Raw genomic sequence first — 22,306 nt, 5'->3', positions numbered from 1 at the left:
AAAGCATTGAGCAATGATTTTCTAAAGTATTCTCTTTTTGGAGTTCTCTTGCATGACTTTCTAAATACTGAAAGCCACTGAACATACATGCCTCTTGTATATTTGAATATTGTAAACCTGGTTAACTTACACAACATTCCTTTTTCATTTTTTTCTTTTTCATTGAAGTAAAAAAAAACAAACCTGGTTTTCGTTTTGCTTTGTTTTTTAAAAAACCCAAGTGGCTTTTAGAGATTTCTTCCACACTTAAAAAAATGAACCCTGGAACCTACTGACATAAACTAAAAAATCATATTTCTGTGAAAAATGTGTTCAAATGGTCCACCCAGAAATCTGAAAAAACATTTTTTTAATAGAGCTAAGGGACCCTACATTAAATGTGCTTGCATTAAGCAACAAATGCGTTTTTGAGATTCTGACTGAAATAATAATTATAATAATTATTATGCTGCTGATGATATAATTGAGTTGGTATTTACTGTCATGGGAGGGTAAGTTCCCTTACTCAATGGATGAAGAAGCTCCTCCTCTGGTTAGTTACAGTGCCCTTGATTCCTGCTTCCCTGAGGATGGGAGGTACTCCTTGGCAGTCAGACTGTGCTTTGGGTAGTGGGACAACGAGGCTTGGAGTTTGCGTGTACTTCCACTACTGATTCACTCAGACAGCCTCCTCAGGACGTAGCTTCCCTCCCTTCTAGCAGAGGTGTACCAACTGCCTCATGTAGGGAATATCTGCTGGATTTACATTTTGCATTTTTAGTTCTAAGGATAAAAGCATCTCTGATTTTCTTTTGCCTTCCTTCAAAACTTTTAAACTATAATTCATCATCACATCCATAACTATTCATTAATTATCCCAAGCCCCTCCTAGATTTGTTATTTTGACAATGTTTCCTGACAGTACTAGCAGGTTAAGAATTATTGTTAAAGCTATGATTACTTTATTTATGGTCACTGCATAAAAATTGCTAGCTGGGAAAGATTATATGTTGTGTACAATTATCATTTGTAGTCACAAGGCTTTAAGGAAAGCTTAGAGCATAGAACATATGTGTAGATTCCAAAAGTGTGTTTAAAACTTCAGCACATTTCAGCCACAGTGATCTTTCAGCAGAAGAAAAGGTCTGAGTTTTTAAACACTGTCCCTTAAGACAGTGACATTTGTTATAAGAGTTTTGATACCAGTTCCCATTTCATACCCTTGAAATGTATGAGTTAATGATTTTTTTGTGTGTACTTAAGCACTGAGATTTGTTCTAAAATCTGAGCACCCTCTTTGAATATTAAAAATAGAATAGAAAAGTGGTATAACATTTAACTTTCATTTGATGCAGCGTGTAGCCAAGGACATTTTTAGAACAGTTAATATATGCCGAGGGTACTAGGATAAATAGTACAGAAGCACAATCTGTGCCCTTGGTCTAATAGTGTAGCAGGACATTTCAGAGCCATTTGTACAACTCTAACTTGACTGTTTATTTTAAAATGTAATTATTGAAGTACGCCTCCTAAACATCAAGTCATTGAGAAAGGAGCCGTATCATCATTTGAAAAACCAAACCATCGCATCATAAAATGGGGAGCAAATATCTGAAGCAGGCTTATTGCTGCCACCCCAGGATCCAGGGATCAAATATGAACTGTTGGGAATTTCCCTGCTTTTCATGACCTACAAGATATTTTCTCCCTCAGTTTAGTGTATATGTGTGTGTATTCATGCAAATTCACATCTGATAATATTGATAAAGCAGACAGACAAACAGATCAGACCTGCAGTTGACATGAATCTGTTGCTTCAATAAGAAACTCATCTAAGATTCCTGTGCTTTTTGGAGACTTCCCCCTCCAGTTTCCAATTAATCATATATTCACAGAAGGTGTCAAGAAGGCCCAGAGAAAATAACAAAATATGAATTGAATTGGGACACCCTAGCGTCCCAATGTCCATAAAGGACATTCAAAGAGAGTCCTGGAGGAGTTTAAGGCAAGATCCCAGGTCACACTGAGGTCATTTCTACGGTGAGATGGACCCAGCTCCCATCACTGCGTTCTAATGTGTTACATTAAAAGAAGTAGTGACAGTTGACCACAGCTTGAAAGACTACTGATTGATTCTGCAAGAGTGAGGAAAATCAAAGAAAGTTTAGACTGACGTGGTAAATAAAAGAGTAAATGACAAAACTATCATCAGTTACCTTATTAAAGATGAAGTGGGACACAGAAATTGTTGGTGGACTTGCTCAGTTGATGGCAGCTTTCCTGCTGTGCACGGGGAAGGAAGAGTTGTGCCACCCTGGCCAGGCTGATCCTCTTGAGGTCGAGGTGCCTGAGTTTCCGTAGAGCTCTGAGTATTACATGTGTGAGGAATCCTCAGGTTCTCTCCTTGCTCTGTGAGTCACTCCCATTGTGACACAACGTGATGACTAAATCTCTCTTGAATAGCTCATAAAAGCCAAGAAGCTGTAGGTCACGTTTCAAAAGGAATCAGCAGTATAAATTTAGCCACTTTTAGAAGAGACTTTAAAATGATCAATAATATTCATTTTATGATGAGTACAATCTCTTGATCAAATTCAGCAGCGGAAATAATGTAACAAAGAAATATTTTGTAAACTGCCAGGTGCATTGTTTTAATAATTTTCAAATTATGATTATTATTCATAATCTCCATTTTTTTCCTTCCTGTTAGCATGCCTTTGCTTATTTAACACTCCTTCCCTCCTAAGAGAGTAAGTAGGAGAAATCAGTCTCTGAGATTTGTGTTACCACATTTTTTTAAGATTGGTGAGCAAGGAGATAAAAACAACATAATAAAATGAGGTTTCAGAATTGCTTATGGGTTTTAATTTATGTTTTAAGGTATGACAAGGAGAGCTTGCTAAAGTGGTCTCTGGAGCTGAGACCATTGAGAATAGGAAAGGATGCCTCCTCCCCTCCCAGACTTTGCCTGTTTCAGAGTTGATCACAGTTGACCTGGCATATCCTGGGACCACAATGGAAAGTATTGAGGCTGCAGGTGAGGAGGGGAAGAGATGATGCTAATATCCCCCATCTAGCCTTCCACCTTTCACCTTCACTGCTGTAGTCCCTCAGGCAGGTACAAATGCCACTTTGCTGATTTTTCATTTTCAGTTTCCTTGTATACCGGTGTGTTGCCATACTCTTCCAATTTCCCAGGCTCTGTATTCCTTCTCTGAAAATTGCAGTTATTGTGGTTCAGCTGGAATGAGCATGTGAATGAACATATCTGTCGAGGTAGAGTCAGGACACTGCTATCACCCTTTAAAATAAGTAGGGATCTTTTTTCTCTAAAAGAACAAAAACCCACTTTAGGAGGCCGAGGCAGGTGGATCACGTGAGGTCAGAAGTTCGAGACCAGCCTGGCCAACATGGTGAAACCCCATCTCTACTAAAAATACAAAAATTAGCTGGGCGTGGTGGCAGGCACCTGTAATCCCAGCAACTCGGGAAGCTAAGGCAGGAGAATTGAATCTGGGAGGCAAAGTTTGCAGCGAGCCGAGATTGTACCACTGCACTCTAGCCTGGGTGACAGAGTAAGACTCTGTCTCAAAACAAACAAACAAAAACAAACAAACAACTCAAAAAACTGAAATTTACTCAGGTACACATTTAGGGTACCCCAAATGTGCTAAATATGCTTTTTCCTCTTTAACGTTTCACAAGTATGGCTTAAATATAAAACCTCATAGATAATACATTGACTTAAATCCACATGAAGTAAGGTGTAAATAATTAATATTGAACCCTTCCTGTGAGCATGTTATTGTCACTAAGAGAAGAAGAGAGCCTCATGCACCCGGGCAAAGAAATGGTTATAACAATAAAGTTTTTGCTTACTTAATGATCTTGCCTAGTGAAGCCCTGTTTCAAAACCTTTCCAAATAGACTTTTAAAAAGTCAAATGTTTAGACTGATTTGCATATTGGAAATTAGAATTCTTGCCATCTATCTGGCTTGTCCCTCAATTCCAGTGGGCCCAATTCATGGGTTCAGTTCAGTATATGGCACCACAGCCGGAACACCCCCTCCCCTTGTCCAGTGGTCGCACATAGGCGATGAGTTAATGAAATCATTTGTTAACAGTGTCTTATCCAGACTGTAACCATATACACATTCAAATTCACATCTCAAGTGCTAAGTTGTCTTTCATTTCACCTCTTTAATATGCAACCTTTGAAAGTGCTACTTTGTTCAGAGTTCTTCCTATATTGACTTCAGATCAAAGATCACATTAAAAAAAAATCCGGAACCAAATTGACAATTTGAGTTTTTTTCTTAGTTCCTCTTTAAAACAAAGGAGTGCACTGTGGATTTTATTTTAATGTTTGTAGGTGGAATGTAAATATACAGTGGGAAGGCTAGATACCGCCATAGACAACACACTAAAGATAGAGGCATCCTTTTCCTTCTAAATCTGTATGCCTCCCATACTTCTACCCAAGAGTGTCTTCTCCACCCTCTTCCAAATACCAAAACGTAAGGAGGAAACTCAGATCCAAGGCTGTCTCAGGTGATATACATTAGGCTTCCTGCAACTGCACCATTCTGGGGATGGTCTAAGTCACAGATAATTCTAAGATGAGCTTCGACAGGAGGAAAGCACTTACTCCAGTGTGCAGGCTGTGGTGGGTCCAACTCCTGGAGTATATCTAGTGTCACTCTTGTAAGGCTGACCGGGAGGGTGAGGCTGGTGATGGGGCATGCATAGTGGCCTCTTCCTTCTGGCATAATAATGTAATCCTCTCTCCCGGGTCACTCTCAGTGGAACATGTTTCTCTGAACGACTATGAACTGCTATGAAGCCTTCATGTTTTAAAAGTGTACTTTGTATTTTCTTCCTCCTCCTTTTGTCAACAGGCAGTTCTCTTATTTCTACTATAAAGGGAACCTGTACATTGGTTCCCTTTTTATACAAACAATGCCTTTGACATTTAAGTAGCTTCTTTGTAGCTAGGCTTGGTCAAAACTATGAGCTTTGTTACCCATTTGGCCTTTCATGACTCTCCCAGCTGTAAGATGAAGCAGGGCTGACCTTTTGTTTCTCTCTACTATACGATTTTTAGATATACAAATAGTTAGGGATGGAGTCATGGGAACATTTGATAGATTCTTTGAACAAAGACTTTTCTTATTTACAGAACACATATCCTTTTAGCTTAGCCAACAAGAGGTCCTGCGTTGAAAAGTGAGGTGAGAAGTATTATATTGGGGGTTATTGTTCTGGTAGATGGAGCAAGAGAGAAGATGGTTGAGAATGAAAGTAACAAATGAACAGAAACACTGGATTTTCAGCAACCAGGAGACTTGAAAGAAGGAAAGGTGGAGGCTAAGAAAATGTGTCAGTCACAGAGGGAGGGAGGTGGGTGCTCCTTTTGGTGTGACCATCACATATGTACATGTGAGCATTAAAAATTTTTTTACCTGGCTTAAGAATGATCTCGCTAAGTTTCCTAGTTTCTTTCAATCCCAGGCAACTTCTTTTTCCCAGAATCTTAACTGAGATGATAAAATATCAAATGAAATTAAGAGCAGAGGCTAGATGCAGCTGATTGTGTAATATGGAAGTACTATCCAGTAGGAAAGAACTCACAGGGATTCATGAGGTGGGGAGGAGTGAGTTAGAGACAACTGTCTTCAGACCCTGTTTTGGGGTGTTCTGGACTTTGGTTCTGTGTGAGGCCTACTTGGCTAAAGAGATCCAAGGACGCCTAGGAAGAGGCCTTTCTATTGAGGAATCATTCACTGTTAGCTCATTTATTGCTGAGTAAGGAATCTCACAGAGCTTTCCCCTCTCCTTGAAGAACTGCTGATCCTTGCTGGCTCCTTGAGACTATTTAAGATTGTGGGGGAAAGGGTGAGCTCATCCTTTGCTGATGGATATGTAAATTGCCACAGCCTTTTTTGAAAGCTGTCCAGAAAAAACATCTGTTAAAATAAAAAGCTACTATTTGAGACAAAAATCCTACTCCTAGGATTCCATCCTATATAAATGTATGTAAGTGTATATGAACAGGATGGGGCAAAAAGAACTGGGAGCAAAGCAAGTGCCCACTAGTAGTGAGATAACTGAATAAATTGTGGTACATATGCACAGTGGAATATTATTTTGCAGCCACTAAACAGAACAAACTCGAGCTCTACTATTTGACTTGGAAGGCTTTCCGTGACCTCATTTTTGGAAAGCAAACTCTGTGTGTGCATGTGTAAAGATACCTATGTGAATATGGAGAAATATATGAAAGAGTATACACTCTATTTTTAATATGGGTTACTTGCAGATAGAAGGTGTGGGCAAAACAAAGGCAAGGATGAGGTAAGAGAAAAAAAGAAAAGTTAGCTTTTAAAAACTTCACTGAAAATGATAGGATCTGACACAATGAAAGCAAGAAAAAAGTCCTTTCCAACACCAAAAAACCCCAAAACAAAAAAACCTGAATTGAATGGGACCTTTACATCCAATGACCAATTCACAGAAAAAACAGAGAATAAAGGAAACAAGTGCAACTATTCTCTAGTCATCAAACCAGCAGGGGAATCTGAAATACAAATTGTTTTATTCAACAGAAATAAATCACACACACAAAATGGAGAGGGAATATGGCATGCTCTCGCCCGTAATGGCAGCTAAGCCTTGGGTACACATGGACACAGGTGGACATAATAGACAGTGGAGACTGCAAAAGCGGGGAGGTTGGAGGAGGATGAAGTTTGAAAAATTACCTTTTGAGTACAATGTTCAGTATTTGGGTGATGAGTACACTAGAAGCTCAATATCCCCCATTACACATGTAATACCCGTGTAACAAACAAGCATAAGTAACCCCTGAATCTAAAACAAAACAATCAGGGAAAATGAAGGAGCAAGCTTTAAAACAATAAATCTATTTATGGCAATATTTATTTAAAACAAAACAATCAGAGAAAATGAAGGAACAAGCTTTAAAACAACAAATCTATTTATGACAATGTTTATGACACAATTATAAATGTAAATAATGGATAATTGATAATGAAGGAATTATTAATTTTTCAGATATGACAATAATATGGTTATTTATAAAAGAGCTTTTATCTTTTAGGTCAATTACTTACCTAATTAACCTAAATATTAATGAATGAAATATATATAATATCTGGGATTTATTTCAAAATAATACAGGACTGTAAGGAATGGATAAAGGTGTGGACAGGGCAGGGTGGCCCATGGGTTGTTGGTGGGGCTAGTGATATGTACATGGGCATTCATGATACTATTCTGTCTACTTTTATGTATGTTTTAAGTATTCAATTATAAAAAGCTTAAAACACAACATGACTGGGCCAGGCGCGGTGGCTTATGCCTGCAATCCCAGCACTTTGGGAGGCTGAGGCAGGCAGATCACAAAGTCAGGAGATCAAGACCATCCTGGCTAACCCAGTGAAACCCCATCTCTACTAAAAATACAAAAAATTAGCCAGGCATGGTGGCGGTCACCCGTAGTCTCAGCTACTCGGGAGGCTGAGGCAGGAGAATGGCATGAATCTGGGAGATGGAGCTTGCAGTGAGCTGAGATTGCGCCACTGCATTCCAGCCTGGGTGACAGAGCGAGACTCTGTCTCCAGAAAAAATAAAATAAAATTTAAAAAAATAACATGACCACACTTTGTTATTTATACAGAATATTTTACAAATATGCACATATTTTTAAAAGAAATTAAAGACTGATTTTGATATTTTTAAAAATTCTTCTGACTTAAACAATCTCCTGAGTTAGAGTTAAAAACTAGATTTTAGAGGAGGAGGGGGATATACTGAGATTAACTTCAGGTCCGATACCTGTGCCTAGGATGAATATCTTCTTAAGAATGGGCTGCCAACTCAGTGGAAGTTACAGTTTTGCTGTCAGTATTTTACACTTCTGAATACCCGTTCAAATGTTCACTGTTCCTTTGCCATATGGTGTTAAAAAAGTAGATACCTCATTGCTATTTTTTAAAATGCATCAAATGCTTTCCCTGTGGTTATGAAGTTCAGCCTGTATTTGCAAGGCAGTACTACCTCACAAATGTCAATACAAGTATTTTGGATAGTAATCAACAAAACCAATCAAGTCCCAGGTATGTCTTGTGCAAAATACTTTGCCAGGTGTTTTTGGAAATACAAATAACATAGGACAATCAGGTCCCAGGTACGTCTTGTGCAAAATACTTTACCAGGTGTTTTTGGAACTACAAATAATATAGGACAATCAGGTCCCAGGTATGTCTTGTGCAAAATATTTTGTGAGGTGTTTTTGGAAATACAAATAATATAGGACACTAACTTGACCCTCAAAAAGCTTGCAATATCTGGAATAGTTGGTGGTTTTACACCTAAATATCTTTATCCTCTAGATACACTGGATTCATTTCGTTTGCAAGAATTGTTGACACTATTATGTTTACTGAAATTTGTGAAAGACCATCCCCCTTTGTGCTTTTCTGAATATCATGTTACTGTCCTGCTCGACTACAAGAACGTAAACTTGACTTTATGGTAGTTGTTTATTTTAAAATATAAATTATTAGTTTGAAGGCAAACTGCCTATAAACTAATTCGAGTGTAAAATTGATGGGGTCTGGGACACGTTACCCCAAAATATGGAATCTTAGCATTTGAGGAAATGGCAGAAGCAGTATGTCACTTTCACCCTTGCCCCTTCTTTCTTGAAGCAGGTCATAAAATGTAGCTGACCTTCCCCTGAAGTAGGTCATAAAACTCTCATTCCAGAGGTGCCCTCCTGTATCTGGAGGAAAGAAGTGCACCTGTCTCTGAAGACACAAAGACAGAAGAATGTGAACAAACAAGCCTTGCTAAATCTCCCCGTTTATTACCATTAGCTCATAGCCCCTATAGCTGCACAACTATTCACTCATCCTTGCATAAAAACACACAAGTTTACCTGGATCTCCAGATATTTATTTATGAAGGCTCCTGTGTCACATAAAACATTTATTAAATAAATTTGTACATTTTTCTCTTGTTAATTTGTTTGTTGTCATGGGGCTTTAGCCATGAACCTGGCAAAAAGTGAGGAAAGAAATTTTTCTTCCCTTACACATCATCCTGGGAATGGTAATGTTCATGAAACTTCCAAAAATAAAGGACATATCGTTGTAACTACCCTGTTGAAGTTGGTTGGCTATAGAAAATGGCCTGTAGTGAAGTAGATCTGGCCTAACACAGGTTAATTTTCCAGCTATCAGTGGCACTCTGTGTTTCTCCTGAGTTTTCCCTGTGCAGGGGGACCTGTTTTTCCGACTCTGAGAGGAGTCCTTTCCTTGTTGAATCGCAGCTGTAGCACTGTGGTTTTGGCTCTGTCCATCTGTATGGAGGCTTATTTAAACAAAATCCCCAGGGCCAATAATCCCAGGAAATGTTCTGTACTGTTCTTTTTAGTTAGTTTTTTTAATTAAGTGAAATGATTCAGTTTCATCTAACAAAAATGGGAGATAAACAAAAAGAAGAAAAAGTACTCCTTATTTATCAAATCAGAGTAATACTAACAATCTTTAATTTTTTGTGCCAAGTACTACTCTGCAAGTATTATCTTATTTAATTAGCACAACAACCCCATGCTGTTGTTTCGGCTCCAATTTATAGTAGAGAAAACAGACTCAGAAGGGTCAAATAACTGATCAAATTAACTTATTCAGACTTAGATCTGTCTTACTTCAGAATCCACATTGTTACAATCAATCACTGTTACAATTTAGAATACATCCATTTAATCTTTTATTCTCTATGATATTTGTTTCTTTCTCTCTCTACATATATATATATATATATATATATATATTTTTTTCTGTCATAAGGGAACTGTGACCTTCCTTTTTAAATATACATGAATTTTAAGTTCAAGGGTACATGTGCAGGTTTGTTATATAGATAAACTTGTGTCATGGGGATTTGTTTACAGATTATTTTGTCATCCTGGTATTAAGCCTAGTATTCATTAGTTATTTTTCCTGATTCTCTCCCTCCTGCCATCCTCCACCCTCTGATAGGCCCCAGTGTGTGTTGTTTCCCTCTATGTGTTCATGTGTTCTCATCATTTAGCTCCCACTTATAAGTGAGAACATGTGGTATTTGGTTTTCTGTTTCTGCATTAGTTTGCTAAGGATAATGGCCTCCAGCTCTATCCATGTTCCTGCAAAGGGCATGATCTCGTTCTTTATATGGCTGCACAGTACTCTCTGGTGAATATGTACCATATTTTCTTTATCCAGTCTATCAGTGATGGGCATTTATGTTGATTCCATTTCTTTACTATTGTGAATGGTGCTGCAATGAACATATGCGTGCATGTATCTTTATAACGGAATGACTTATATTCCTTTGGGAATAAAACCAGTAATGGGATTGCTGGGGTCAAATGGTATTCCGTCTTTAGGTCTTTGAGGAATCGCCACACTGTATTCCACAATGGTTGAACTATTTTACACTCCCACCAACATTGTATAAGCATCCTTTTTCTCCACAACCTCACCACCATCTGTTATTAATATTTTTGACTTTTTAATAATAGACATTCTGACTGATGTGAGATGGCATCTCCCTGTGGTTTTTTGATTTGCATTCCTTTTCTGATCAGTGATGTTGAGCTTTTTATCATATGTTTGTTGGTCACATGTATGTCTTCTTTTGAGAAGTGTCTGTTCATGTCCTTTGCCCACTTAAATATGTCTAAATTCCTTATAGATGCTAGATAGTAGACCTTTGTCAGATGTATAGTTTGCAAACAATTTCTCCCATTCTGTAGGTTGTCTGTTTACTCTGTTGATACTTTCTTTTGTTGTGCAGAAGCTCTTTAGTTTATTTAGATCCCATTTGTCAATTTTTTTTGTTGTTGTAATTGCTTTTGGTGTCTTTGTTATGAAATCTTTGCCCGTGCCTATGTGCTGAATGGTAGTGTCTAGGTTGTCTTCCAGGGTTTTTGTAGTTTTGGGTTTTACATTTAAGTCTTTAATTCATCATGAGTTAATTTTTGTATATAGGGTAAGGAAGGGGTTTCAGTCTTCTGCATATGGCTAGCCAGTTATCCCAACACTATTTATTGAATAGGGAATCCTTTCCTCATTGATTTTTTTGTCAGGGTTGTAGAAGATCAGATAGTTGTAGGTGTGTGGTTTTATTTCTTGGTTCTCTATTCTGTTCCATTGGTCTATGTGTCTGTTCTTGTACCAGTACCATGCTGTTTTGGGTACTGTAGCCCTGTGATATAGTTTGAGGTCAGGTAGTGTGATGCCTCTAGCTTTGTTCCTTGTACTTAGGATTGCCTGGGCTACTTGGGTTCTTTTTTGATTCCATCTGAATTTTAAAATAGTTTTTTTCTAGTTCTATGAAGCATGTTAATGGTAGTTTAATGGGAGTAGCATTGAATCTATAAATTGCTTTGGGCAGTATGGCCATTTTCATGATATTGATGCTTCCTATCCATGAGCGTGGAATGTTTTTTCCATTTGTTTCTGTCATCTCTTATTTCTTTGAGCAGTGGTTTGTAGCTCTCTTTATAGAGATCTTTCACTTCCCTAGTTACCTGTATTCCTAGGTATTTTATTCAATTTGTGGCAATTGTAAATGGGAGTTCACTTGTGATTTGGCTCTTGACTTGAGTGTTGTGGTTTTATAGAAATTCTAATAAATTTTGCACATTGATTTTGTATTCTGAGACTTTGCTGAAGTTGCTATCAGCTTAAGAAGCTTTTGGGCTGAGACAATGGAGTTTTCTAGATATAGAATCATGTAATCTGCAAACAGGGATAGTTTGGTTTTCTCTCCTCCTATTTAAATGCCTTTGATTTCTTTCTCTTGCCTATTTGCCTTGGCCAGAACTTCCAACACTATGTTGAATAGGCATTATGGGAGAGGGCATCCTTGTCTTGTACTAGTTTTCTTTCTTTCTTTTTTTTTAAATTAAATTAAGTTTAATTTTAAGTTCCAGGATACATGTGCAGGATGTGCAGGTTTGTTACACTGGTAAACATGTGCCATGGTGGTTTGCTGCACCTGTCAGCCCTTCAACTAGGTATTAAGCCCTGAATGCATTAGCTATTTTTCCTGATGCTCTTCCTCCCTGCAACCTTCCAACAGGCCGCATTGTGTGTTGTTCCCCTCCCTGGGTCCATCTGTTCTTATTGTTCAACTCCCACTTATAACTGAGAATGTGCGATGTTTGGTTTTCTGTCCCTGTGATAGTTTGCTGAGGATAACGGCTTCCAGCTCCATCCATGTCCCTGCAAAGGACATTATCTCATTCCTTTTTATGGCTGCATAGTATTTCATGGTGTATATTTACCAAATTTTCTGTATCCACTCTATCATTGATGGAGATTTCTGTTGATTCTATGTCTTTGCTATCATAAATAGTGCTGCAATGAACATACGCATGCATGTATCTTTATAATAGAATGATTTATATTCCTTTGGGTATATACCCAGTAATGGGATTGCTGGGTCAAATGGTATTTCTGGTTTTAGGTCTTTGAAGAATTGCCACACTGTCTTCTACAATGGTTGAATTAATTTACATTCCCACCAACAGTGTAAAGGTACTCTTGTTCCTCCACAGCCTCACCAGCATCTGTTGTTTCTTGGCTTTGTAATAATCGCCCTTCTGACTGATGTGAGATGGCATCTCATTATGTTTTGATTTGCGTTTCTCTAATGATCAGTGACGTTGAACTTCTTTTCATATGTTTATTGGCTGCATAAATGTCTTCTTTTGAGAAGTGTCTGCTCATGTCCTTTGTCCACTTTTTAATGGGGTTGTTTTGTTGTTTTCTTGTAAATAAGTTTAAGTTCCTTGTAGATTCTGGATATTAGACCTTTGTCAGATGGATAGATTGCAAAATTTTTCTCCCATTCTGTAGGTTGCCTGTTTGCTCTGATGATAGTTTCTTTTGCTGTGTAGAAGCTCTTTAATTTAAATCCCATTTGTCAATTTTTGCTTTTGTTGCAATTGCTTTTGACATTTTCATCATGAAATCTTTGTGTGTGCCCATGTCCTGAATGGTATTACCTTGATTTTCTTCTAGTGTTTTCAGTTTTGGGTTTTACACTTAAGTCTTTTATCCTTCTTGAGTTAATTTTTGTATAAGGTGTAAGGAAGGGGTCCAGTTTCAATTTTCTGCGTATAGCTAGCCAGTTTTCCTAGCACCACTTATTAAATAGGTAATCCTTTTCTCATTGCTTGTTTTTGTCTGGGTTATTGAAGATCAGACAGTTGTAGATGTGCAGTCTTATTTCTGAGATCTCTATTCTGTTCCATTGGTCTATGTGTCCGTTTTTGTGCCAGTACCATACTGTTTTGTTTACTGTAGCCTTATAGTATAGTTTGAAGCCCTGTAACATGATGCCTCCAGCTTTGTTCTTTTTGCTTAGGATTGTCTTGGCTGTACGGGCTCTTTCTGGATTCCACATGAGTTTTAAAGTATCTTTTTCTAGTTCTGTGAAGAATATCAATAGTAATTTAATGGGAATAACATTGAATCTATAAATTACTTTGGACAGTATGGCCATTTTTACAATATTGATTCTTCCTATCCATGAACATGGAATATTTTTCTATTTGTTTCTATCCTCTCTTATATCCATGAGCTGAGATTTGTAGTTCTCCTTGAGGAGGTTCTTCACTTCCCTAGCTGTATTCCTAGGTATTTCATTCTCTTTGTAACAATTATGAATGAGAGATCATTAATGATTTGGCTCTTTGCTTGCCAATTGTTGGTGTATAGGAATGCTTGTGATTTTTGCACATTGATTTTGTATCCTGAGACTTTGCTGAACTTGCTTATCAGCTTAAGGAGCTTTTGGGGGCTGAGATGATGGGGTTTTCTAGATATAGGATAGTGTCATTTGCAAATAGTTTGACTTTCTCTCTTCCTATTTGAATATGCTTTATTTCTTCCTCCTACCTGATTGCCCTGGCCAGAACTTCCAACACTATGGTGAATAGGCATAGTGAGAGAGGGCATTCTTGTCTTGTGCTGGTTTTCAAGGGGAATGCTTCCAGCTTTTGCCCATTCTGTATGATACTGGCTGTGGGTTTGTCATAAAAGACTTTTATTATTTTGAGATATGTTCCATCAATACCTAGTTTATTGAGAGTTTTTAACATGAAGGGATGTTGAATTTCATCAAAGGCCTTTTCTGTGTCTATTGAGATGATCATGTGGTTTTTGTCTTTGGTTCTGTTTATGTGATGAATTATGTTTATTGATTTGCATATATTGAACCAGCCTTACATCCTAGGGGTGAAACCTACTTGATTGTGGTGGATAAGCTTTTTCATGTGCTGCTGGATTTGGTTTGCCAGTATTTTATTGAGTTTTTTATTGAGGATTTCTGCATCAATGTTCATCAGGGATATTGGCCTTAAGTTTTTTGTGTGTGTATGTCTGCCAGGCTTTGGTGTCAGGATGATGCTGGCCTTGTAAAATGAGTTAGGGAGAAATCCCTCCTTTTCAATTGTTTGGAATAGTTTTAGAAGAAATGGTACCAGCCCCACTTTGTACCTCTGGTAGACTTCAGCTGTCTGGTTCTGGGCTCTTTTTGGTTGGTAGTCTATACATTACTCCTTCAATTTCAGAACTTGTTATTGGTCTATTCAGGGATTCAGCTTCTTCCTGGTTTAGTCTTGGGAGGGTGCATGTGTCCAGGAATTTATCCATTTCTTCTAGATTTTCTAGTTTATTTGCATAGAAGCATTCATAGTATTCTCTGATGGTTGTTTGTATTTCTGTGGGGTCAGTGGTGATATCCCCTTTATTATTTTTATTGTGTCTATTTAATTCATCTCTCTTTTCTATTTATCTAGCTAGTGGTCTATCTATCTTATTAATTTTTTCAAAAAACAGCCCCTAGATTCATTGATTTTTTGAGGGGATTTTTTGTGTCTCTATCTCTTTCTGTTTCACTCTCATCTTGGTTATTTCTTTTCTGCTAGCTTTCGGGCTTGTTAGCTCTTGATTCTCTAGTTCTTTTAGTTGTAATGTTAGGGTGTCAATTTGAGATCTTTCTATCTTTTTGATGTGGGCATTCAGTGCTATAAATTTCCCTCTTAACACTGCTTTAGCTGCATCCCAGAGATTATAGTGCACTGTCTCTTTGTTCTCATTGGTTTTAAAGAACGTCTTGATTTTTGCCTTAATTTCATTATTTACCCAGGAGTAATTCAGAGGCAGGTTGGCTCAATTTCCATGTAGTTGTGTGGTTTCTGAGTGAGTTTCTTAATCTTCAGTTCTAATTTCATTGTGCCTTGGTCTAAGAGATGGTTTGTTATGATTTCAGTTCTTTTGCCTTTGCTGAGGAGTGTTTTACTTCAGATTATGTGGCAGATCTTAGAGTAAGTGCCATGTGGCAAGGAGAAGAATACATATGCTGCTGTTTTTGGGTGAAGAGTTCTGTAGATATCTATCAGGTTCATTTGATCCAGAGCTGAGTTCAGGTCCTGAATATCTTTGTTAATTTTCCATCTTGATGATCTGTCTAATAATGTCAATGGAGTGTTAAAGTCTCCTACTATTATTGTGTGGGAGTCTAAGTGCTTTTTTGAAGGTCTCTAAGAACTTGCTTTATGAATCTGGGTGTTCCTATGTTGGGTGCATATATATTTAGGATAGTTAGTTCTTGTTAAATTGAACTCTTTACTGTTGTGTAATGCCTTTCTTTGTCTTTTTTGATCTTCGCTGGTTTAAAGTCTGTTTTGTCAGAAACTAGGATTGCAACCCCTGCTTTTTGATGCTTTCCATTTGCTTGGTAAGTTTTCCTCCATCCCTTTATTTTGAGCCTATGTTTGTCATCGCACGTGAGGTAGGTCTCTTGAAAACACCATACTAATGGGTCGTCTTCTTTTTTTTTAATCTAGATTGCTACTCTGTGTCTTTTAAATGGGGAATTTAGCTCATTGACTAAAGGTTTAAGGCTAGGATTGTTATGTGTGGATTTGATCCTGTTATCATGATGCTAGCTAGTTATTTTGCAGACTTTATTTATGTGGTTGCTTTATAGTGTAACTGGTCTGTGTACTTACTATGTTTTTGTAGTGCTGGTAATACTCTTTCCTTTCCATGTTTAGTGCTTTCTTCAGGAGTTCTTATAAGACAGGTCTGGTAGTAACAAATTCCCTCAGCATTTGCTTGTTTGAAAAGGATCTTATTTCTTGTATCAATACATATACTTTCTTGCATCAATACATATACCTTTCTTGTATCAATACATATACCTTTATGCAGTGATTTTTAAAAAATGGTTGTATCATAGTTAATCATATGAGCTTGCTTGGCTAACCTCCTATAATTGGGCATTTAGATTGTTTCTAATTTGTCATCATTATGAATAATACTTTGAAGAATATCTTTGAATGAACATTTTGTTGATGTATAATTGTTTCCTGAGGATGAATTCCTGAAATTTGTACCATTTAAGCATGTTTATATGGATGCAGTTTGTAGTAGATTGTTTTTGCAATGCACAAATCTCTTTATATCCTTGCCCTTATCTGTAGTTCATTCCCACATTGGCTCTGTGTTTGGCCATGTTACTTGTTTTGGACAATGGGATATCAGCCTATGAGATGTAAGCACAGGCTTAAGAAAGCACAATAGGGCTTGTCCTCTTGGAATGCTGCCACCATATAAAGAAGTCTGGACTGGCTTGCTGGAGACCTGTGGCTTCAAACATCAACACCAAACCACTTCAGACCATTCAGCCCAGTTGAGCTGCCCAATGATTGCAGACACATATATGGTACTTGGTAAGACTTCCATTTGAGGTCACTTCAATTCTTTTTCTGTTTGTTTGTTTTTGGAGATGGAGTCTCCCTCTGTCACCCAGGCTGGAGTGCAGTGGCATGATTTCGGCTCACTGCAACCTCCACCTCCTGGGTTCAAGCAGTTCTCGTGCTTCAGCATCCTGAATAGCTGGGATTACAGGCACACTCCACTATGCCCAGCTAAGTTTTTGTATTTTTAGTAGAGACGGGGTTTTGCCATGTCACCTAGGGAGGTCTTGAACTCCTGAGCTCAGGCAATCCACCCTCCTTGGCCTCCCAAAGTGCTAGGATTACAGGTGTGAGTCACCACACCCAGCCTGGGTCACTTAAATTCTTAGCCTGCAGAATTGTCAGTGTTGTGGCTCAGAGCATGGTACCCAAAATACGGTACCTTGGCATACTAAGTATGTTAAGCTAGAGGAAACTGAGAAAACTGCACAATCAGGCAGCTTACTCTCTATCCTTCTCCAACCTTTCTCTCTTGAAGCAGGTCATAAAAGAATTCTCTGACCTACATTCCCTAAAAGTAGGTTATAAGACCCTCATTCCAGAGGGGTCCTGTTCTATACCTGAAGTGCAAGAAGAATCTGAACAGGACTTGTCAAGTTCCCCTAGCTTATTACCATTAGATCACACCCTTTTGTCCTGCAGTCACACTTCTGCGCCACTGCCCATAAAAATACAGTTTTCCCTGGATCTTTAGGTTTTCTCTCTTTGGGTCTCCTGTATAAGAAGAGACAGGTTAACAAGAGAAAGGCATACAAATTCGTGATGGGTGAGGAAAAGATATTGCTTCTCCTCTACATCAGCAAGTAAATGGTTGTTGTTTTAAGCAGTGAAGCTTTAGGGTAGTGTGTTACACAGCAAAAGCTAACTGATACAAGCTTATATAGCAAATTCTTATGTTTATACATAGTTATTTTGGGGTCATTTGCAATTCCAAGTTGAAAAATGATGCTAAGAGTGCTTAGTAACTGACTATATCTGCCAGTGGGTATTTTATTAGTCTTTTGTAATTAACAGGTCATTTAATGTGGATTCTAAAGATACAAAATATCATTTCTCAATTTCCTTGGTATTAAAAACCCTCATTTCTTCTGCAGCAAGCAACTGTTTGTTTAATGAAAAAGCAAACGTTTAGTGATTCCCTAGGCAAAGACTGTTCTACATTTACAAAAAATTGAAAAATTATTTAATCAGGACCATCAAGTTTTTAACAGAACAGCACCAGTAATTTTTTAAACAACTGTCAGACATGGTAAGTGATCATTTCAAAGGTGAACATTTTTTGTCTTAAATATTTTCAGAACTTTTTTCTCTATTTTTATGATTTGAAATTTTTACCAAAAACTAACCAAGGGTGGTTCTGTTTATATTCACCTTTAATCTTTATACTTTGAAATTTTTCTACTCAGAAAGTTAATTTTTTAAATGATTATTGCTTCAATTTTATTGGCTTTGTTACTTCTTCAGGAAGCTTCACATTTCTTGTAGGTCTCCGTTTTCTGTAATTTAAACTGATAATCTCTACTTCATCATTTTGTAATTTTTATGTTCTTCTACAGTTTGGAAGAATTCTCACATTTATATATCATGTCACAGATTCCATTTCTTATGTTTGCTGGTGGTTTACTGTTTATAATGAAGATTTCAATTCTGTTATAGTAATGCATTTTTAGTTTCTGTTCCCCTTCCTTATTTCCTTCTATTGTCTTTTCACATAATATTTTCTCTTCTCCTGTCTTTTACTCCTATTTCATTTATTTTATATGCCCCTGCTTCATATTCAATTTGCCAAACAGTTTTCTAAAATTTTTTTTTTTTTGGTTCAATTTTAGTCACTTTTAGGGCTGTGTACTTGTTATTAGTGTGTTAGGTCTGCCTTGAAAAATGACTACAGACAGGATAGCTTAAACAACACAAATTTATTTTCTCACCATTCTGGAGGCTGGAGGTCCAAGATCAGAGTGGTGGCTGGTATAGTTTCTTCTGAGGCCTCACCTTGCCTTGTAGATGACTGCCTTCTCACTGAGTCCTCACATGGTCTTTCCTCTGTGCACGCACATCCCTACTGTCTTTTGTGAGCCAGGATGCCTCTTCTTACAAGGATACCAGTCAAATTGGATTAAGGCCTACTCTAACAGCCTCATTTTAACTTAATCACTGCCTTTAAAGGAACTATCTCCAAATACAATCACATCCTGAAGCTTCTAGATAGGAATTGGGGTTGGAGAGGACAATTTAACCCACAACAGTACCTCAAGTGTAAGTACGACATTCCCTTTTTGTCATTAATCATTGTGTGTATGCATCATGTTTTTTTGTTTTATTCCTGCTTAGTCATCTTTGCATGAGTAGAAGCGATGAGTCTAGAAATAATGTTTACAATTAGATAAAGCATGTGAGTTTACCTTGAAAGTGCTTTTTGTTCATTTGAATAGTTGTTTTTGTTCTTTGTTTTGTGTGGCAAAATACACATAACATAAAATTTACCTTTTAAAATTTTAAGGTGCATGATTTAAAGATATTAAGTGTGTTCACAATATTATACAACCATTACCACTATCTGGTTCCAGAAATTTTTCATCATCCCAAACGAAAACCCTCCATCCATTAAGCAGTCACTCTCTATTCTCTTCTCCCCTCCATCTCTGGCAAACAATAATCTCTTCTTTCCCTCTGGATATGCCATTCAGGATATTTCATTTAAAAATGGAGCCATGCAATATGTGGCCTTTTCTGTCTAGCTTTTTTCACCTAACATAATGATTTCAAGGTTTATTTATGTTGTAGGATATATCAGTACTTAATTTCTTTTATAGTTGAATAATGTTCCATCGTGTACCACATTTTGGTTAACTACTCAGTCGCTGATGAGCATTTGGTTTGCTTTTGACTATTATGAATACAGTTGCCATGAAGATCCACGTACTCATTTTTGTTTGAATGTCTATTTTCAATTCTTTTGGTTATATCCTCTAGGAGTGAAATTGCTGGGTCATATGGTAATTATATGTTTAACTTATTGAAGAACTGTCAAACTGTTTTTCATAACAGACAGCTGTACCATTTTAAATTCCCAACAGCAATGCATGAAGGTTTCAATGTCTCCACATCCTTGTCAACCCTTGTTATTACTTATATATTTTTTTTAACTTTGGCCATCCTAGTGGGTGTAAAGTGATATCTCAATGTGGTTTTGATTTGCACTTCCCTAATGCTGAACACCCTGTTTATATGTTCTGGACACCAGAGCCTTATCTGATATTTGATTTGCAAGTATTTTCTTCTATTCTATATGTTGTTTTTTACTCTCTTGATAGTATCCTTTGTTGCAAAAAAGTTTCAAATTTTGATGAAGTCCAATTTTTATCTTCCTTCTGTTGCTTGTGCTTTTGGTGTCTTATTTAAGAACCACTGCCAAACTGAGGTCGTAAAGATTTGCCCATATATTTTCTTCTGAGTTTTATCACTTTAGCTCTTACATTTAGGTCTTTGATCTATTTTGAGTTGATTTTTGTATATAGTGTGAGATAGGGGGTCCAAGTTCATTTTTTTGACTTGTGGATATCCACTTGTCCCAGCACCATTTTGTTGGCTATTATTTCCCTGTTGAATAATCTTGGCACTTTTGTCAAAAATCAGTTGGCCATAAATGTCTGAGTTTCTTTCTGTTTTCTGGTTGGTTTGTAGTCTTCTCTTCCTTCTTTCCTGTCTTCCTTTTAGTGAAACTAATTTTCTCTGGTCGTATGTTTTAATTTCTTGCTTTTTTGTTTTTTGTGTGTGTCTGTTGTATGTTTTTTTTTTTTTATTTGAGGTTACCATGAAGCTTGCAAATGATATCTCACAACCCATTATTTTAAACTGATGACAACTTAACAGTGATTGCATAAACAAACAAGCAAACAGAAAAATAATACAAATTCTACATTTTAACTTCACCCCTCTGCTTTTAAACTTTTTGTTGCTTCTATTTATACTTATTGTACTGTCTTGGAAAGTTGTAGTTATTATTTTTGATCCGTTCATCTTTCTTTCTACTCAAGATATGAGTATTTTACACCCCACAATTACAGTGTTATAATATTCTATGTTTTTCTGTGTACTCATTGTTGGTACGTTTTACAACTTCAGATGATTTCTTATTGTTCATTAATGTCCTTTTCTTTCAGACTGAAGAACTCCTTTTAGCATTTCTTTTTTTTTTAATTATACTTTAAGTTCGAAGGTACATGTGCATAACGTGCAGGTTTGTTACATATGTATACTTGTGCCATGTTGGTGTGCTGCACCCATCAACTCGTCAGCACCCATCAACTCGTGATTTACATCAGGTATAACTCCCAATGCAATCCCTCCCCCATCCCCCCTCCCCGTGATAGGCCCCGGTGTGTGATGTTCCCCTTCTCGAGTCCAAGTGATCTCATTGTTCAGTTCCCACCTATGAGTGAGAACATGCGGTGTTTGGTTTTCTGTTCTTGCAATAGTTTGCTGAGAATGATGGTTTCCAGCTGCATCCATGTCCCTACAAAGGACACAAACTCATCCTTTTTTATGGCTGCATAGTATTCCATGGTGTATATGTGCCACATTTTCTTAATCCAGTCTGTCACTGATGGACATTTGGGTTGATTCCAAGTCTTTGCTATTGTGAATAGTGCCGCAATAAACATACGTGTGCATGTGTCTTTGTAGTAGCATAATTTATAATCCTTTGGGTATATACCCAGTAGTGGGATGGCTGGGTCATATGGGACTTTCAGTTCTAGATCCTTGAGGAATCGCCATACTGTTTTCCATAATGGTTGAACTAGTTTACAATCCCACCAACAGTGTAAAAGTGTTCCTATTTCTCCACATCCTCTCCAGCACCTGTTGTTTCCTGTCTTTTAGTGATTGCCATTCTAACTGGTGTGAGATGGTATCTCATTGTGGTTTTGATTTGCATTTCTCTGATGGCGAGTGATGATGAACATTTTTTCATGTGTCTGTTGGCTGTATGAATGTCTTCTTTTGAGAAATGTCTGTTCATATCCTTTCCCCACTTTTGGATGGGGTTGTTTGTTTTTTTCTTGTATATTTGCTTGAGTTCTTTGTAGATTCTGGAAATTAGCCCTTTGTCAGATGAGTAGATTGCAAAAATTTTCTCCCATTCTGTAGGTTGCCTGTTCACTCTGATGGTAGTTTCTTTTGCTGTGCAGAAGCTCTTTAGTTTAATTAGATCCCATTTGTCACTTTTGGCTTTTGCTGCCATTGCTTTTGGTGTTTTAGACATGAAGTCCTTGCCCATGCCTATGTCCTGAATGGTACTACCTAGATTTTCTTCTAGGGTTTTTATGGTAATAGGTCTAACATTTAAGTCTCTAATCCATCTTGAATTAATCTTCGTATAAGGAGTAAGGAAAGGATCCAGTTTCAGCTTTCTACTTATGGCTAGCCAATTTTCCCAGCACCATTTATTAAATAGGGAATCCTTTCCCCATTTCTTGTTT

The 22,306-nt window shown here is 37.3% G+C and overlaps 1 protein-coding gene across 2 annotated transcripts in view; it reads right to left on the bottom strand.

Annotated features, from left to right (window-relative positions):
• DHRS9 (dehydrogenase/reductase 9) overlaps positions 1-4,861 on the bottom strand; it is a 28,448-nt gene extending 23,587 nt beyond the window's left edge. The window contains exons 1-2 of one of the 2 annotated variants that reach the window (XM_023189697.2): positions 4,629-4,861; positions 2,196-2,460 (exon numbers count right to left, since the gene is read on the bottom strand). The gene's annotated coding sequence lies outside the window, so the exon portion shown is untranslated. The remainder of the gene's footprint in view (positions 1-2,195; positions 2,461-4,628) is intronic. The other variant, XM_023189696.2, reaches the window with a different exon arrangement.
• Between the last annotated feature and the right edge of the window lie 17,445 nt (positions 4,862-22,306).

Source organism: Piliocolobus tephrosceles, chromosome 11 (genome assembly GCF_002776525.5).
Source record: "Piliocolobus tephrosceles isolate RC106 chromosome 11, ASM277652v3, whole genome shotgun sequence".
Classification (NCBI taxonomy): domain Eukaryota; kingdom Metazoa; phylum Chordata; class Mammalia; order Primates; family Cercopithecidae; genus Piliocolobus; species Piliocolobus tephrosceles.
Note: the sequence above shows the minus strand (reverse complement) of the source record. Positions and strands in the feature narration are given on the sequence as shown.